An 18,688-nucleotide genomic window follows, 5' to 3' on the forward strand; every position below is an offset into this window, starting at 1 on the left:
AGTGTGAGTTGCGTCATAAGCAACAATGTGAAGCATTGTGACTAAAGGTGTCTGATCATATTTTGTCTTGTCTTGTCTTGACTAACTGGTGTGCGCCTAGCCTAACTAAACAGTTAGATCTGTGGTTACACTGAATCGTTGTGGATATTAATTTAATGGAGTGCGATATATTTCTTCTATTTTCCTTCTTTATTTTACTCTCATACTATCAGATATGTCATTGAAACTCATACTAAATCTATCTCTGAGCCTTCTATTTTGTATCAAATAAATAAATACAGATTTGCAGCATGTTTCTGATCAAATTGACAATACATGCAAAATAAATCCAACCTCACATTATAACGACAAGTTTCAACTCTAAGCAGGGTCTGTTAATTATAATTTATATTGATATACTGTGCTGTAATTTGAATGATACCATGACCAAGTGTTCCAAATCGACTGAAAAAGAACAGCAGTCTGATATCAGACAAGTTGAGAGCAAGGTGGTCTGGAGAACGCAACCGTTGAAGCAAACCTTAAAAAGGTCAATCGCATTCAAGATAATGTGGACGTCCCTTGGCTATGTGACGTCAGTTGCAGGTCTCGTAACAGGTGGTTAGGTTGGGTAAGGTAGGGAGAGGATGGAGAGGAGTGAGAGGGAAGAGAAGGGAAAGAATGAAGTACGCGTAAATGAAGGTAGAGCATAGGAAGGAGATGAAAGAGGGGAGGATGATGAAGGCAAGATGGGAGGAAGAAGAGGCAGGAAAAAGAAAAACAATTGAATGGAAGCGAAAAGGAAACCAGTTCATCAATATTTTATTGAGTTTTTAAAAGAGCAATCCTGATTGCTGATTAAAACAGTTTGCTACTCTTGGAGAAAAACTGAGACAAATCATAAAAAGATAACGCGGAAAATGAGGAAAACTGAGAGGAAAAGAGAAGAAGAAGATGACAACGAGAAAAACTTGACACAAGTAACGAGAGTATGGATGATGTGAAATGTTCTTAAGATGTGTCCTAGCCAAGCACACTGTTGGTGAACTAATCAGGAACAAACTATTAAGTAGTTGCTTCAACGTTTATAAAAATTGGTTTCTGTTATCAGTTGCTAGACAACCAATGAGTGCTTAGCTAAGACAATTCAATTATTTACTCTTATTTATTTATTTATTTATGCATGGAGACAACAGGTAAAAACCCATTTTGCCTCCTTCACACAATACAATAATTTTCAACATAGTACAATAAAAAGAAGATGGGAATATATATTTATTGACGATAAAGTAGCTTACTAGTACAATAATATTTTGTGACCTACTAGTGCATAATCAAGCCCAAAACTCTTCATATCCCTAATTTCACTTGAACAGTCTACAGGCTATGTGGTGTATAGTTCTATAGTTCTGTCTATTAATACGACTCTTTTTCAAATACTGTATATGAATTCAGGGCTACTGCTTCTTGTATTTATAAAATAGAATTATAGAACCCTTTAAAATTAATAAGATAATAGAATAATATTACAAATTTATTATAACAATATAAAATATTTGTATTCTTATTCTATTATTTTATTAATTTTAAAGGGTACTATAATTCTATTTTATAATACGACTCTATTAAGTGCCTTTCGCTTATAATTAATTGACTTTTGAATGAGTTGGTGGTTGAATAGGGCTCGGTTGCATAAAGGCATGTTAAATCTAAACCGTGATCAAATGCCACGACAACCAATCAGAGAAGCCTTCTTCTCAAAAAACCTTCTCTCATTGTTTGACATTTAATCATGATTAAAATTCAACAGGCTTTTGTACAACTGGGCCTAGAAATCACATTATAGCAAAAACGAAACTTGACATTGATTTAATCCAGTTTAATATGAGATTCCGTTTAAACTTGCACTGTGCAAACGGTCCATAAACTTCACTAAACGCTGTTGGACTATAAAGGTGCGTACAGATATACGCTCCGCGAACATGAGCAATTCACTTTTAATCAGCTGACTATATATTTATTTTTACAGAAACGGTATAAGATATAGATATAAAAAGCTTGGCATCAGCTGATTAAAAGTGAATTGCTCATGTTCGCGGCGCGTAAATCTGTACGCACCTCAAGAGTAACAGAATCTGTACATTGCGAAAGTTCAAATTTGATAGACATTGATTTTCAAAATTTTTATTGATAGGAATCTTGCAATTCGTATTGGTATAACAAAGCAAGTTTTGATCTGTCAAAATAGGTCTGCTAAGGTATTAAATTTATTTTTTATACAATTCAGTCATTCAGAATTATACAATTCTAAAAAAGTACCACAGAGCCCAAAATGGTTCCAAAAATGTAAGTTTTCGTTTAAGCGATTGCGAACGACGACAGAGAAACAATACCTTTGGTTCTTATGAGAGTGTTCACACATGACAGGCTACAAATGTATGAGCACTCCCATAAGAAACAAAGGTAGTTATTCTTTCTGAGTTTTCGGCCATGATAACATAAACAAAAACGTAGTTTGAGACAGAGAAAATTCACCTGTAAAAATTACCTGAGTTAGCTATTACTTGAAAAATATATAATTTCCCAAACTATAGACCGACCTGGCCAACTGTATACTTTTAGCTCTATTATTATCTATAGTGCAACTACAGTCTTTTTACAATTATTTAGCTATTATAATTCGCGTCAATTATAGTTAAAGAGTGACTCAATGACGCACCAGCATAATTCGCCATTGAGGATTATGAATGATGGGAAAAAAGGAGGATAACTAATAATTTTGTCCACCTTCTCACATGGACTGGTTATTAAGGAGTCATTAATGAGTAATGTTTTTTGTAATCGGTAATTTTACTACTGGATGCATTTTTATTGTTACTTGATGATGTGTTGAAATCATATCTGGTGTAATTAGGCGTAATTCGTGGGCTAATTTACTCAATTTGTTTGCCACAAAAATTGGTAAAGAAGGGGGTGGTGTTGTAAGAGGGGGGGGGGGGTGTTGTTTGATGGTTATCAAGTCTTGAACACCTACATACAAATTGAAAATCAAAAAGTTATCTATTTTACTTTTCATAAAGTTGAAAAGGGTATTTTGATGTTTAATTTTTATTTTTTGTGTAGTTGAGAAATTGATATTGTGGTAATTATTCATATTGAATTCTGCATTTAATATGAATAATTACCACAATATCAACCTCTCACTATAGATGGTCATGATTCAATTTTTTGGTAAGGCCTACTCGTATTAAAATAAGAATTAAATTGAATGAAAAAGACTAAGAAATTGTCAAAAACCACAGATTTATTGATACAGAGTCGATCAGAGATTGACAATGTTGTAATAACCGAAACCGGTCTTTCTAAGTAACAATAAATCTGTGGTTTTTGACAATTTCTTAGTCTCCTTCATTCAATTTAATTCTTATGTTAATACGAGTAGGCCTTACCAAAAAATTGAATCATGACCATCTATAGTGAGGTCCACGTTATAATGGCAGTGTTTGATTAGCAATGGTATTGCTATCCTGGTCTATTATACAACAAAGCAGAAAGCGCTATCTCTTTCTCGCTTTGCTCTGTCGCCAGTTCTTCTTTTAACAATGTTGAATTAAATAACAAAATATTTCATCATAATTATGTAAATTCATTATGAAATTATTGAAAAATATAATTTATTGCTTAATAAAATATAATTGATATATTTAAACGAGAATGAACATTTAATATTAGGCTACATCAATAAACCTGTATCAACTACCGTCTATAGAAGGCATTGACAAAACAGAGGATCGGCAACGTTGTTCTGCTATCTTTCTCCATTATAACGTGGGCTTCACTATTGTATTGATTGCTATAAATTTCATATCCATTTATTACATTAAAAACATTAGAATTTTCGAAAGAAAAAACAGACGCTAGCCCCAAAACTTGAATGAACCAGACATATATTTTTCCCTGAGGGTGATGCTCACATAAGTTCCAGGCTTGTAAGTGGAAGAAATATGATGGAGAATCATGTTCACATACAATGTTGTTGATCATTTTCTCAACACAAATGAATTGTATTTAGAATATTATTAATATTAGTGATAATAATGTGAATTATTTATTCTATGTTTGGTTTTGAAGCATCTAAATTAAAAAATCTACTTTGGAAAATTCTGTGAAGTGATCAACTACAAGACCACCCATTTCGGACTATGTGCAACCTTATCTAAATTTGGGAGAGGAATAGCACAAGGTTACCTTTTATTTCTCTCCCTATCCTTTTTTATGATGTACTTATTGTATGAATCAATGAAGAATCGATAAAAAATAAAAATTTCACTACAATTTCTTGAAAATTGTGGTCGTTCAATTATTATCCTGACTACAGCAGACTGAGGATGAATGAACCTACAGTTTTTAGGTGGATTACGAACCAATAATAACACAACAAATAAATCCAGAAAATTCAAGGAACATGAAAAACACTTTTTAGTTGAAAAAATATTGAGAAACTACGCCAATTTAGGTAATTATCATCTTTACTACGACACAGTCATATACTTCTAGATTAATAGAATAGAATGACTTTTTTACTTGTTGACGTGGCGAAATTTGGACAATAATGTCCACTCTACCATTTAACCAAGTCGTTTGATTGATTGATTGAGTACTTTATTTATGTAGATTACAATATATACTGGCTTATACACTCATATACAATAGCTTACAATACAGCAAAATTATAGATGAATTTACATAATATAGACTAAGAAAATTATTATTGACCTGTATATGATATGAAAAAGCAATTTGTAATATAATAACTATAGATAATTATATTGTTATGTATCTACATAAATTGACGGAGCTTTGGACATCATATCAATGTCCATTCTTCGGAAAGAATATTAAAAATATCCTCCCCACTAACTCTCTACCAAAATCTATCGTTAGCAGAATATACAAATACAATACAAAATATACGGAGATAATAGAGAAATCGAAACAAAAAATTTTGATAATATTTTATCAATATTGATGATTGAAGTAGAATTTCGGTACAATCAATGCTTTTTAGACTGTCAATTATTGTCGACTCCATATTATACGTATATACTACCGGTATATTACCGGGATTCTAATCAAAACCTTGAATTCATCGCGATTTGGAAATTGTGAAGCAAGAAATTTGAAATTCTTTTGTGGAACTCATCCATTGCAAGTGAAAAAAGTGTGTTCAAAAACCAAAATCAGACTCAATTATGAAATTTCAAAAAATACTATTTTCTTGAATTCTCAGGTCTTGCTAGCGTACATAGTCAAGGCCAAGGCTCAGAAGGAGAAGAATAAGAAGAAGAAGAAGAAGAAGAAGAAGAAGAAGAAGAAAAAGAAGAAGAAAAACATAGAATATGAAGATGAGCCCCATGTTGTTCAGACTTCGCAATTCTAAATATTTGCCTATTAAAGAGGCCCGCTGTTTGCAATATTCTAAGGTCGTTGTGTAAAAAGCCTAAAAACACTCTTCATTATTACTTCTTCCTCTATAATTTTTCTTTATTGCGTCCCACAATCCAAAAAAACGAGAAACAGAAACCTCAAATTACTGACAAAGATAAAAATCAATTAATCACATCAAAAAAACTCTAAATAATTAAAAATTATTCATCAATGTACTGATTCCGGAATTGTTTTTTAACAAAAATATTATTATGTATATCCACAAAGAAAATAGACTGCGGGAATTTGAAAATATTACACTCGATTAAAAGCATTAATCATAAAAATTGAACTGAGCTACAATATCTGAATCACTGATAAAAACTTACCCAAATAAACTGCATAAAATAGGTATTTCTATACAACCACAAAAAATGTAAGGATTAACAGTATATTTCCTAAAAATTAGTAGACTTTACATACCTAAAAACAATCTCTAACTATCTCCATCTTTCTCACGCTTCCCCCCTCCAACTTACTCAATCACTTCTCACACTCTATAATTCTCTCTCTCTCTCTCTCTCTCTCTCTCTCTCTCTCTCTCTACCTCTACCACTACCTCTACCTCTCAACCGGTCGTGTGTTAATGGGGAGGATATTTTATATCATTCTTAGAGAATCGACAATTATTTGTTGAAACACCGCCGATTTATGAAGTTACATCACATTATTATATTATCGTTATTCTAATTGCATTCAATCTTTATTCTCATTGATTAATTGTTTATACTCTGTAAAGTTCGTTGAATAATTTATTAGCATTACCGTCATGTAATGTAAATTAGTGTATAAGCCAGTAAATATTGTAACATACATAGATAAAGAAATCTAATCTAATCTAATCCAATCTCATAGTTTGAGAGAAACCTATTTATCTATAATTGTTATCCATTTGACGACTGCAAAGGATAAATCAAAAACAATAATTCTAGACAACTACAGTAGGTACCGTATGTAACTTGGCAAAACCTACTAAATCAAAAATTTGAAAATCTTTCTTGATCACTCCACACTCATTCACACTAAGATTATTATATTACTGTTCTACTATACTCTCATACACACTCTCTCTCTCTCTCTCTCTCTCATTCTCTCACTCTCTCTATCTCTATCTCTCCCCTTCCCTCACTCATTCTCCCTCTCTTCAATCCTCTCAAACTATCTCATTGACACTCGATTTTAATTGGTCAAACCAGCAGCCAATAGCAATGCTCGAATAATTACCGACCAGCTCAATCCGATACCTGTTGAAGTCAGGTCATCTACAGCCACTTATTGGAATTCCAACTACTTCCTCTCATTACGATGATAATTATTATCAAACGTTTGCGTCACAGAGCTAAGTGCTACTCTATTCAAGCCTAGCTTTAGTTATCAGTGACCGAACATAACTACTATCTTTTTTTGTACGGGTTTTTTCTCTGTTTTTCGTTTTTGTAATGCAGAATAAACATGGTTAATTTGAATAAAGATTAGAGAGCACAGACTTTTATTCAGTACCTAACTTTTAATATGCTTTTGGTATTTGTTCTTTATTTCTATGGCAGATTGAATCCAAACACTTTCTGTGCTTTAGTGAAGGTGATGATATAGATATCCATCTATATAAATAAAAATCGAGCCTCAAATTTTGAAATTCGATAACTTTTTTATGTGTGAACCGAATTTGATGATTTTTTTAGTCGTGTTTGTTATGTTCAGGACCAGGTTTATGGCCTACCAAATTTATAATCCAACTTCAGGACTCTATCATACGGTCCTTCAAAGTTTACATGTAATCCTTAAGGGAGAAGATTTGTGAACTGGCCACACACAGAAATAAAAATCTGTATGGCGCACTCACACAACTTTCCTTGCCGTTATGAAAATTGATCACCTGACGCTAGTGCTCCCGCGCATCTCAAGTCGACTATTCAAAGATTTGAGCCAGCTGGTGACAGGGTAATAACGCTGTTTAGACACACGAGGTCTGCTATCTCTTCATAGTGAATCATTTAATAGAATCAACAGTTGCCAACAGTTTGCAATTGGATAAACAAATTTTCTCGAATTTCGAGCTTATTTTCAATTTTAGGTGGAAATGTTGCTGAACATTACTTGTAGAGATTTTCATGCTGAATCTTTTCCACTCAAAATTGTTTGTTTAAATTGTATCTGAAGCCTGATAATTGAGAATCTAAAATCAAACTTTGCATACATGGGGCGGAGCTCCTGAAATTTTTACAGATATGGGACTGGTGACAGTTGATAGAGCTCATCAATGACTATTCTAGTTATAAATTTAATCAAAATCGTTTGAGCCGTTTTCGAGAAAATCGTGAAAACCCCTGTTTTTGACAACATTTTCTCCATTTTAGCCGCCATCTTGAATTGCATTTGATCGAAATTGATCGTGTCGGATCCTTATAGTGTGAGGACACACACACACACACACACACACACACACACACACACACACACACACACACCAATACCCAAAAACCACTTTTTTGGACTCAGGGGACCTTGAAACGTATAGAAATTTAGAAATTGGGGTACCTTAATTTTTTTTGGAAGGCAATACTTTCCTTACCTATGGTAATCGGGCAAGGAAAGTAAAAATCAGCTGTTACAATCATTGCGTCATCCAACAGCCGTCGGTAGATAGTAGACAAGAGTGTTTGCGGCTTGTATTTTATTCTAAACGCCCCGACTAAAAACAAGATGACTGTTCTGTGTGTAACCATCCAGCAGGGCGGCCTCAGTTTAGACTCACATGCTCTAAAGACATTGCTTTGATTCGAATAATTATTGTGCGGTCTTCGGTGTTGAGAATTAATTGGTTTTTAGTAAATTATTTATTTTTCAGTTGGAAAATTATCTATATAAATAAAATCCATTAAAATTAATAATTAGAATAATATGAATAATATCATCTAAAGTTACCAGCTGTACACTAAGCTAAACTAAGCTAAACATTAGTGTTTTCATCATAAATATGCATAATAATACAATAATAATTGATTGGAGTAAATAATAATAGCGTTTGGTTCTTTTTGATAGCATGTTTGAAGTACCCCAACACATATAATTTATAGTGGGGTGTATATTTATTCATTGAAATTATCATTTATTCATTGTTGAAACACCGCTGATTTATGTAGGTACATTACAATACTATATTATCAGTATTCTAATGTTGCATTCAATCTTCATTTTAATTAATAAGTTTTCATAATATGTGAAATTTGTTGCATAATTAGCTGTTGTACTGTAATTTATTGTAGATTCTTGTATGAACCAGAATGTATTGTAACTTACTTGAATAAATAAAATTTGAATTTTAAGTTTAGTAGGCCTAGATATTGGTATGGAAAATATTGGACAGTGCTTGAAAGTTGCAAAATGCCGCATCGCGCCTCCTCAGGTGTGCATCCAGCTAATGTTTGTCATGAGATGCATTAACTAATTGGCGGAATAAGGTTTGCTGGGCCAGCTAGTCTATAATATTATAAAGGAAAATATTGGCTTATTCACGTACGGAAATACTCTAAATACACGAATGACGCATTATCTCTTATGAACTAATAAACTAGCTGATAAACTTGCAAATTCAGATAACGATTCTGAATTTACCGAGGATGGACATAGACTATTAATCAATTAATTTTAATTTTATAATTAAAACAAATTCATTCAATTTGTTATTCAAAGTTGGCGAAAATAATATAGAAGCCCAAACAAACAGAGCTATTGCAGAGCATGGCTATAATACACGAGGTAGTGGCAATCCATGTATTGTACAGCATAGATTGAAGTTTTCCGACAAAGACCCTCGAACCTATGGTCTGAGACTATTAAATAAGCTACAGTACCTATATCTCTGTCCATGTCATCTGCAACTTTTAAAAAATATCTGTATACTTTTCTTGCGGAGAAAGCGTACTATAGTGTGGAAGAGTTCCTCACTGATAGATAAATATTGTTTATTTCATAATGTCTGTAGTATTTATTACACGTGGTTGGATTGCTGGCTGTGACATGCTTATTCATATGACATTCTTAAGCTATTTTCATATTACATATAACATTTATTATTCATATGACATTCTTAAGCTATTTTGAATTATTCTGACGATATATGTTAAGTTTTTGTGATATCTTTTTATAGATTTTGTGTATTGTTTTACAATTTATTGTAAATATTGTCTTTTGACTTTTTAAATTATTGTAAATATTGACTTGGCCTGTACTTTCTTGTATTGTTTATGGCTTAATAAATATCTTTATCTTTATCTATCCTCAAGTGATTCCGTAGCTTAATTGACAGCTAGCTCGAATAATAAATGAAAGTTAGAGGGTTCGAGACCAAAAACTTTTTTGCTGCAAATTTTCAACTCTGATGAAGATAATCCACCTAATTTTGACAAAATTATAAATAATGATTCCATTTTTCTATGTTCCCCGGAGATAAGGGAATTGCATTTTACAACACAAAATTTTCCCCAGTGCAAAGCACAGGTTACCTTCAAGTACTGAAAAAAATAAGAAAACGTAGAAGGAGGAGGAGAAGTAGAAGTTGAAAAAGGAGGATGAGAAAAAGAAGGATAATGAGAAGAATAAGGAGTAAGAATAAGAAAGGAAAATGGTACTCAAATGAGAAATAAAAGAGAAAATTAAGAAGAAGATACGAAAGAGGAGAAGGAGGCTGATGATGAACGAAAGGGTAAGGAAGATGAGATAAAGAAGGAGGCGAAAGAGAAGGATAAGAAGAAAAATAGGAGAGATTTGAAAGATAAGGCCCTCGCATTGAATCTAGTGATTTTCCCACGATGGATTAAATTTTAAACAAGTTCAACCTGAAAAAAACACAATTTTTTCGATAAAAACAATTTTGAAAGATTAGAATCTTACCCACATTGGGAAAATAACTCGCATAGATAATAATTGAGGAAATCAGATGAAATTCAACCATTTTCGGTTCATTGACCCATTTCATATTACTCTGTCATAGAATAACAAAGCAATTCATATTCTAAATTATTCATCGTATTTATGAATAATAATGAATTTGCTAGTAGTCTTGTTATGGGACTCGGGGAACCTTGAAACGTATAGAAAACTTGAAATTGGGGTACTTTCATTTTTTGGAAAGCAATACTTTCCTTACTTATGGTAGTAGGTAGGGAAAGAAAAGTAAAAAAGGATATAGATGATCAGAAAAATTATCTAAATTATATAATTTAGTATAATTCTAAAATTTTGTACTTTTGTTAACTTTATTACTGTTATTATTTTTTGATTGTAGAAATGTCTGTAAAATTATTTGGCAAATAAAATTTCAATTTCAATTAAAAAAAAAACAGGAAAGGACAAATTGCTTAGACCTGAAGGAGTTCCAAAGAAAATGAGGTCAAATGGTCTACTATGGGAAAACTAATTTCAGAATCTGTTTATAATACAATACATTACAATAAATATTACCATATTTTTACATAAATATAATACAAACAATAAATTAAATCTAGGACTGGATGAAAAGAAGTTGGATGGATTGTTTACCTTATATAAAAGAAGCTGGCTATCAGAGCAGCAAAAAATTAACCGCAAAATATGGAGTAGCTGCTATGGAGTTTATTAACACCATATAATTCCCAGTAGAAGCCATCCTCAACAATCTCACAACACCTGGAACACAAAGAAATATTTCCAGATTATTACACTTGAAAGAGAAAAAAAATCTAGAAAATGTGGGTTTCATAACTAAAATGTTCTGGAATAATGAAGAATGATAACTATGTTCATACATATAATTTATACTCGTAATATATTCTTTGCCCTTGCCAATAAATTTTGGTCTATAATATGGACATCGATCAAAGTCAATATTTTAATGAAAAAATGTTTACTCACATGCTCATGGTCAAGAATTAGATGTTTTCTTTCTAAAAAGAAAAGCTTTAAGCTGCGTTTACACCAAAGTTAATAACAACATTTTAATAGCTTAATCCTTATAGATTCTATTAGATTGAACATATCTAATCACACACATGATGAATATATGTAGTTGTCAAGTTCCGTTCAATCTAATAGAATCTATAAGGATTATGTTAACATTTTGTTTATAACTTTGGTGTAAACCTAGCTTGAGGGTGACGCCACACCATGCTTGGCACGACACTATTGGATGTATATAAACGTAGAGTATGATAATATCATAGTGAACGTGTCTGCTGCAGTGAGAATATTATTCTCATAAGTGATAATGGGACTAGTTATACTAGTGCTATTAGGCTAAGTGCTATTAGAACTATATCAATATTTGATATTGATTATCTATATTGAGCTATATCAATGTTCAATCAATATTTCATTTAAATAAATAATTATTGGTATCTTCACGTGTATCATTTTTACATTCCTTGCCCTATTACCATAGGTAAGGAAAGTATTGCTTTCCGAAAAAATTAAGGTACCCAAATTTCTAAATTTCTATACGTTTCAAGGTCCCCTAAGTCCAAAAAAGTGGTTTTTGGGTATTGGTCTGTATATATATATATATATATTATATATATATATATATATATATTATATATATATATATATGTGTGTGTGTGTGTGTGTTGTGTGTGTGTGTGTGTGTGTGTGTGTTGTGTGTGTGTGTGTGTGTGTGTGTGTGTGTATACACGATATCTCATCTCCAAATTAACGTAATGACTTGAAATTTGGAACTTAAGGTCCTTACTATATAAGGATCCGACACGAACACTTTCGACCTAAAGCAATTCAAGATGGCGGCTAAAATGGCAAAAATGTTGTCACAAACAGGGTTTTTCACGATTTTCTCGAAAATGGCCCCAACGATTTTGATCAAATTTATACCTAAAATAGTCATTGATAAGCTCTAACAACTGCCACAAGTCCCATATCTCCAGGAGCTCCGCCCCATCTATGCAAAGTTTGATTTAAGATTCCCAATTATCAGGCTTCAGATACAATATAAACAAAAAAATCCACGTGGAAAAGATTGAGCATGAAAATCTCTACAATCAATGTTTGGTAACATTTTAACCTTAAATTTGAAATAAGCTCGAAATTCGAGAAAATGTTATTCTTTCAATTGCAAACTGTTGGCAACTGTTGATTCTATTGAATCATTCACTATGAAGAGATAGCAGACTTCGTGTGTCTCCAGCGTTATTGTCCTGTCACCAGCTGGCTTGGATCTTTGAATAGTAGACTTGAGATGCGCGTGAACACTAGCGTCAGGTGATAAATTTTCATAACGGCAAGGAAAGTTGTGTGAGTGCGCCACACCAGATTTTTCAATTATAAGTGTGGATTTGATATTGATTATCTATATTGAGCTATACCAATGTTCAATCAATATTCCATTTTAATAAATGAAATTGGAGACACAGTAAATGTGACAGCCTCTCCAATAGGTTTCTCTCTCCCTAGAAAATTATGGGTCAGGCTCATTAGGATTAGGACTGGTTGCAGCAGGGCGAAAGCATCCATGTATAGATGGGGTGTTGCAGATTCTGAGAATTGTAATTGCGGTCAAGTTCAAACTCTTCAACATATAACAAATGAATGTCCAATGTACAGATTTCCAACAGGGGCTGTGGGCCTCCTTACTCTAACCAGAGAAGCTATAGAGTGGCTGAGTGACCTGGAGGTTGACATTTGAAAAATGGAGTTTGATTTTTTGTGCAGGGTACTTGAACCCAATAACTATTTTTCTATGTTTTTTAAATTTTGACAGAGCCATTTGACTGGCAAGCATAACATTCTCATAATATTGTTTGATTTTATTATTACTAGTAGTTCTGTGAACAGTAGACCTCGCGCAGTTATAACGACGTCCCAAACCAAAAGCACATCCACACTGATACACTAACTATTTATTTGATCAGATCATGCTTACACAAGATTTAATTATCATATAACGCTTTCCGGAATTTAGCGCGAGAAAACCAAGCGCCCAGACGAGCTGTTATAAGTTCTTTGCATCATTTTTAATAGTGAATAAAAATTGCATTCAATGAGGCATGTAATTTATAATCTACACAGCTGTGAATTTTTTACCAAGTTACTTTGAGATATTGAATTGCATTCGTCATGGCATGCAATTTATAGACAACTCGACAGCTGATTTATGATGAATAATTCTATAGTCTGATTTTTACTCTTATATTGACGTATGAAGGAGGCTCCTTTTTCCTTTTATATTATCCTTGAAATGCAAAATTTCCAAAAACGTTGTATATACGTCGACGCGCAATTTAAAAAGGAACATACCTGTCAAATTTCATGAAAATCTATTAACGCGTTTCGCCGTAAATGCGCAACATTTTAACATTCGAACATTCAAACATGAAGAGAAATGCCAAACCGTCGACTTGAATCTTAGACCTCACTTCGCTCGGTCAATTATTATTATGACAGCACTTCATAAAGTGTAAATAATGTTATTTATGTTTGTTTTCTTCCCTCATGCCATACGCATATATATATTTTTTTAAATAAATAATTATTTGTATCTTCACGTGTATCATTTTTCAATTCATTTCATTTCTCCTGCACAAATCAAGACAATAGAAAACCTAAGAGGATTCAAAACTGCCGCTAAGAACTGGATTATTTCAACTGGAAGACATTATTTATAGAAAACATAATCTCATACAATATGTGAGCTCACTTACCCAACGTATTTGCAGTTTCCACCCCCACCCAGAATCTATTACTACTATTAACACCTACTCTAGTACATGGGTTTCCCCATAGTTGAGTAGGTTAATTTCCAATAGAATTAAATTCCATATTTTTTTATAGACCTATTGTATTGTATTTTAGATATTTTGTACTTTTTATGTTTTTAATTGCTTGTTTGTATTTTTTTAAAGGAAATAAATTTATTTATCATTATTATTAACTATAAGTGAAAAATCAAAGCATCAAACAGCATCATAAAGTTTTATTTCACAATTTTATATCTTTCTTTGTTATTTTCTTTAATGTTTGTTTGTGAAATAAATGAATTGATTGATTGAAGTAAGTTGAATCTTAAAATGAATATCCCAGTAGAATTTAAATTATAATTTATTTATTTATCATTTACAATCAACTTAAGGACAAAGAAACAGACTATAGTCCAAAACTTCTTTTCATCCCAATTTCAAAGTTTATTCCAATATAGATGGGTCTATACTTTTCAAATTCCAAAAGAAAAATCATATATATTTTCTTCACATGAGTAGTTTGGAAGGTATTTCGGTATTTGACATTTATACCTTCCAAACTCTTCTCCAATACACAGCCTACAACAACAGAAATTTCAACCAACCATTTCTGACTAGACGGTTTAGGCATTTCTACGGTTTAGGCTACCGTACCATTCAGGAAACTAAATTACCATTGAAAGTAACTGACCGGCTTGAACCCAAACTATGTTCTTCAACTACCAATCACTAAACTCCATTTTTTCCGCTTTTCAATTTGTGCTCAAGCAAAAAACAAATCTAGCCGAAACACATCCATCCACATATCCGCTTTTTAGCACTCGCACTCAGAGTGCCTATTTGCCTGTTAAACAGGTTAGGTTAGGTTGGGACGATTCAAACTCGCATTTTCAAGGTCATAATATATCAACCAAACCTACTACTCTCAAGAATGCTGTAGAGTCAGTCTCATTTTAATTTCCATTCTAGACTCCTTCTAATTCACTCGTATTTTTCATCTTCTATTATAGTACTCTTGCTTACGTCATAGAAGGGTTGCTTTCAACGTATGCAGGATAGCTTGTTGCGTCACTAGAAATGGTATCATACTATAATATTAACATGACAGTTAATAATCTCAGTATTTTTCTTGCAGTAGACCACGTCATAGGGTAGATGCCATCTAAATCATGCTAGTTTTTAGCAAAAGTTTGAAGAGATCACTATCTCTAATTGGCCACAATAAAAAATACAACCAGAAGAGATGACAGAAATAATCTTATATAGTTTTCTTTACTCTATATACAACTAAAGCTGCGTTTACACCAAAGTTATTGACAAAATGTTAATAACTTAATCCTTATAGATTCTATTAGATTGAATATAACTTATCACACACATGATGATCATATGTGTTTGACAAGTTCCGTTCAATCTAATAGAATCTACAAGGATTAAGTTATTAACATTTTGTTAATAACTTTGGTGTAAACCCAGCTTTAGCCTACTATTGAGTTGTATTTTCATTAATCTTAGATGAGTGATACTCTATAGTGATTAAAACTAATAGAAGACAGCACAAAATAATAAATGATTGTCAAGAAAGTGCTCAAGCCACTTAAAAAGTAACTTGTTGCTTGAATCTTAGAATGTGGTTGAAAATATTTTTGTTTTCAAGATAACGAACTGCAGTACTTTATTTTTAATTTACAGTACACTAAATTTTGAAGAGAATCATGTGCACATCATTTTCAAGCTATTATCTATCAGAACAAATAATCTAGGTATCTAATATAAACTAGATATCTATCTTTAAGTTATCTTTACTCTATGCTACTATAGGTATTAAGAGGGTTGGTAACGAGACAGGAACGGACTTACAATAAGGCTGTGCAACAGCTTTTAGGAAACTAGTGAACTTTTTTACTGGTGACAATTTTCAAAGTTTATTATCGATTTGGATAGGCTACAGTACTATCAAGTTAACAAAATGTCAAAATTCTAAAAAGTTGTTACTTTTTGAGATATGTGCGCCTACAGTTGAAAACTGTGTAACAGACCCTTTCAAATCCAGCAACAGATATGAGAAATTTATACCATATTTTCTTTTATTTTTTAATGATTGGAAAATTAGCTTAGACATATAGCCAGCTGTGAAAAATAAACACAATTATTTTAGAGAATTGTGTTCTGTTTATCAATAAATAAAAATAACGAGCGAAGTTCGGTGCCCCAATATTTATCTATAATATTGTGAATAAAAATACCATTTCGTGATTATTTCTAATTAAACGAATTAAAAGTTTCTCAATTTTTAGGTATGTATTTTAGTTAAGTGCAGTAGCTTATATTTTTGTATTTTGTTTTTGGCAAATAGATAAATACTCATATGCTAGTACTGTACTTTGTATAGTACTACATTATGTACAGATATATTGCGTATAATATAAGTAAGTATAGGATATCGTGGGAGTTACATAACACAATCAACACAAAATGTGCAAAATACTTTTGAATGGTACCGATTGTCTGAGGATGTGCAGATTTATCACAGGTGACCCTCAGTGACTAGTGTACCCTTCAGAGCCCCCCCCCCCCACAGGGGGGTCACAAGGTCTTCCGGTTGCCCCATTGACGTCACAGCAAACCGGATCATGCTACACGTGCGTTGATTTGCCCAGTTTCATAGCAAATTTCCGGTTTCTACGCGTCACACAAGCAGTGAGGGATGCCCCCAGTGTGAGGCTCACACTGCGATGGCGGTGAGGGTGAATTTTCCATAATTTTTCAATATAGTAGAACCTCTATAATTCGTAGTTGACGGGACCAAGCATTTACTATGGAGGGTACGAATTGTAGAGACTATGGAGGAGAAGCCAGAGAGGGAGAGGAGGAGGCTATTCATAGAGGTTGAAGAAGGAAACATATGAACTATGGAATGCTAAATATTTACTAGGCAAAAAGCAATCGTGGATGATATACTAGTAGTTCTGTGAACAGTAGACCTCACGCAGTATTCTCTCATCCACAAGTACCTGATTGAAACTATAGACCTTAAGGAAATACAGCAATAGACTGGCTTCTCCACACATCTGTGTAATCACTTGTCAGCTGATTTATGATGAATAGTTCTATAGTCTGATTTTTACTCTAATATTAATGTATGAAGGAGGCTCCTTTTTCCTTTTATATTATCCTTGAAAAGCAAAATTTCCAAAAACCTTGTATATACGTCGACGCGCAATTAAAAAAGGAACATACCTGTCAAATTTCATGAAAATCTATTACCGCGTTTCGCCGTAAATGCGCAACATATAAAACATTTAAACATTAAGAGAAATGCCAAACCGTCGACTTGAATCTTAGACCTCACTTCGCTCGGTCAAGAATAATCAATTACATTCTATTCATCAAGAAAATATATAGTTTTCAATGATTAAAGAATAACTTTCTATATATTCTATAAAAATTCTCGTATATTTTTGCATAACTGAAGATCTCACACTCAACACTGAAGCTGCTACAACAGTCGTGGGGATGTTCATAAACTTGTAAAATTATACATCAAATTGAAGAGAATTTGATGCTCTATAGGCTCATGATCAGCATGGATTTTTCCCATCGATATTCAAAAAGTTATGAGCAAGAATATCAAAAAATTGAAGGAAAATGGGTTTTTTTCAAAAATGTCACATATTTTAGAGCGAATATCTCGAAAAAAGAAAGAGATATAGAAAAAGTTGTGAGGTCAATATTGTAGGAAATTATGTAAGCTTTAATTTCTTATAGAATAGTCATGTCTGTAAAATGCATAATTTTCGTGTTATATGCGAGAAACCAAAAAATGGTACCTTTGAACCACCCCCCACCCCCTTAGCACAATGGGTAGGGGTGGGGAATTTTGATATGTTGACCTCCTTACTACCCTAAACAGAACTACCCTAAATAATTTTTATTTTCATTATCACATTTTTCAACTTTGATAAAATTCTATGAAAGCTAAGCACAATAAAGCCGAAAAATTGGGATATCAGATCTTTAAAAAAATTCTACTGTACTTTGGAACAGCTCATATTTTTTTTTGTAAAAATACGTCCAACACATTACGCGATAATCGATTTGTCCCCTCTTTTACCAATCAGGCCCACGGCTAAAATCTAAAGCTCTATCAGAATCAGATACACTGTAATGTACATCTAAAGCTACGGTACAGGTGCAGTACCGTACTGAATACTCTCAATGCCTATTATCATAGAGGAAAGATAGCATAAGCTATATGTTTCTATAATTTCTCTAAGCTATATTTCTCTATTCTATATTTCTATCTCAATGAATATTCAAATTCCCATTTATTTCTCAAAAATCTGGTGTGGCGCACTCACACAACTTTCCTTGCCGTTATCAAAATTGATCACCTGAGGCTAGTGTTCACACGCATCTATTGAACGATCTGAGCCAGCTGGTGACAGGACAATAACGCTGGAGACACACGAGGCCTGCTATCTCTCCATAGTGAATCA

The 18,688-nt window shown here is 32.7% G+C and overlaps 1 protein-coding gene across 4 annotated transcripts in view; it reads right to left on the bottom strand.

Annotated features, from left to right (window-relative positions):
• Nucleotides 1–18,688, bottom strand: part of LOC111045617 (elongation of very long chain fatty acids protein AAEL008004) — a 158,395-nt gene that overhangs the window by 124,650 nt on the left and 15,057 nt on the right. For 3 of the 4 annotated variants that reach the window (XM_039440150.1, XM_039440158.1, XM_039440149.1), the window contains one exon: nt 11,008–11,133. The gene's annotated coding sequence lies outside the window, so the exon portion shown is untranslated. The remainder of the gene's footprint in view (nt 1–11,007; nt 11,134–18,688) is intronic. The other variant, XM_039440151.1, reaches the window with a different exon arrangement.

The sequence above is a fragment of the Nilaparvata lugens genome, chromosome 13 (genome assembly GCF_014356525.2).
Source record: "Nilaparvata lugens isolate BPH chromosome 13, ASM1435652v1, whole genome shotgun sequence".
Taxonomy (NCBI): Eukaryota; Metazoa; Arthropoda; class Insecta; order Hemiptera; family Delphacidae; genus Nilaparvata; species Nilaparvata lugens.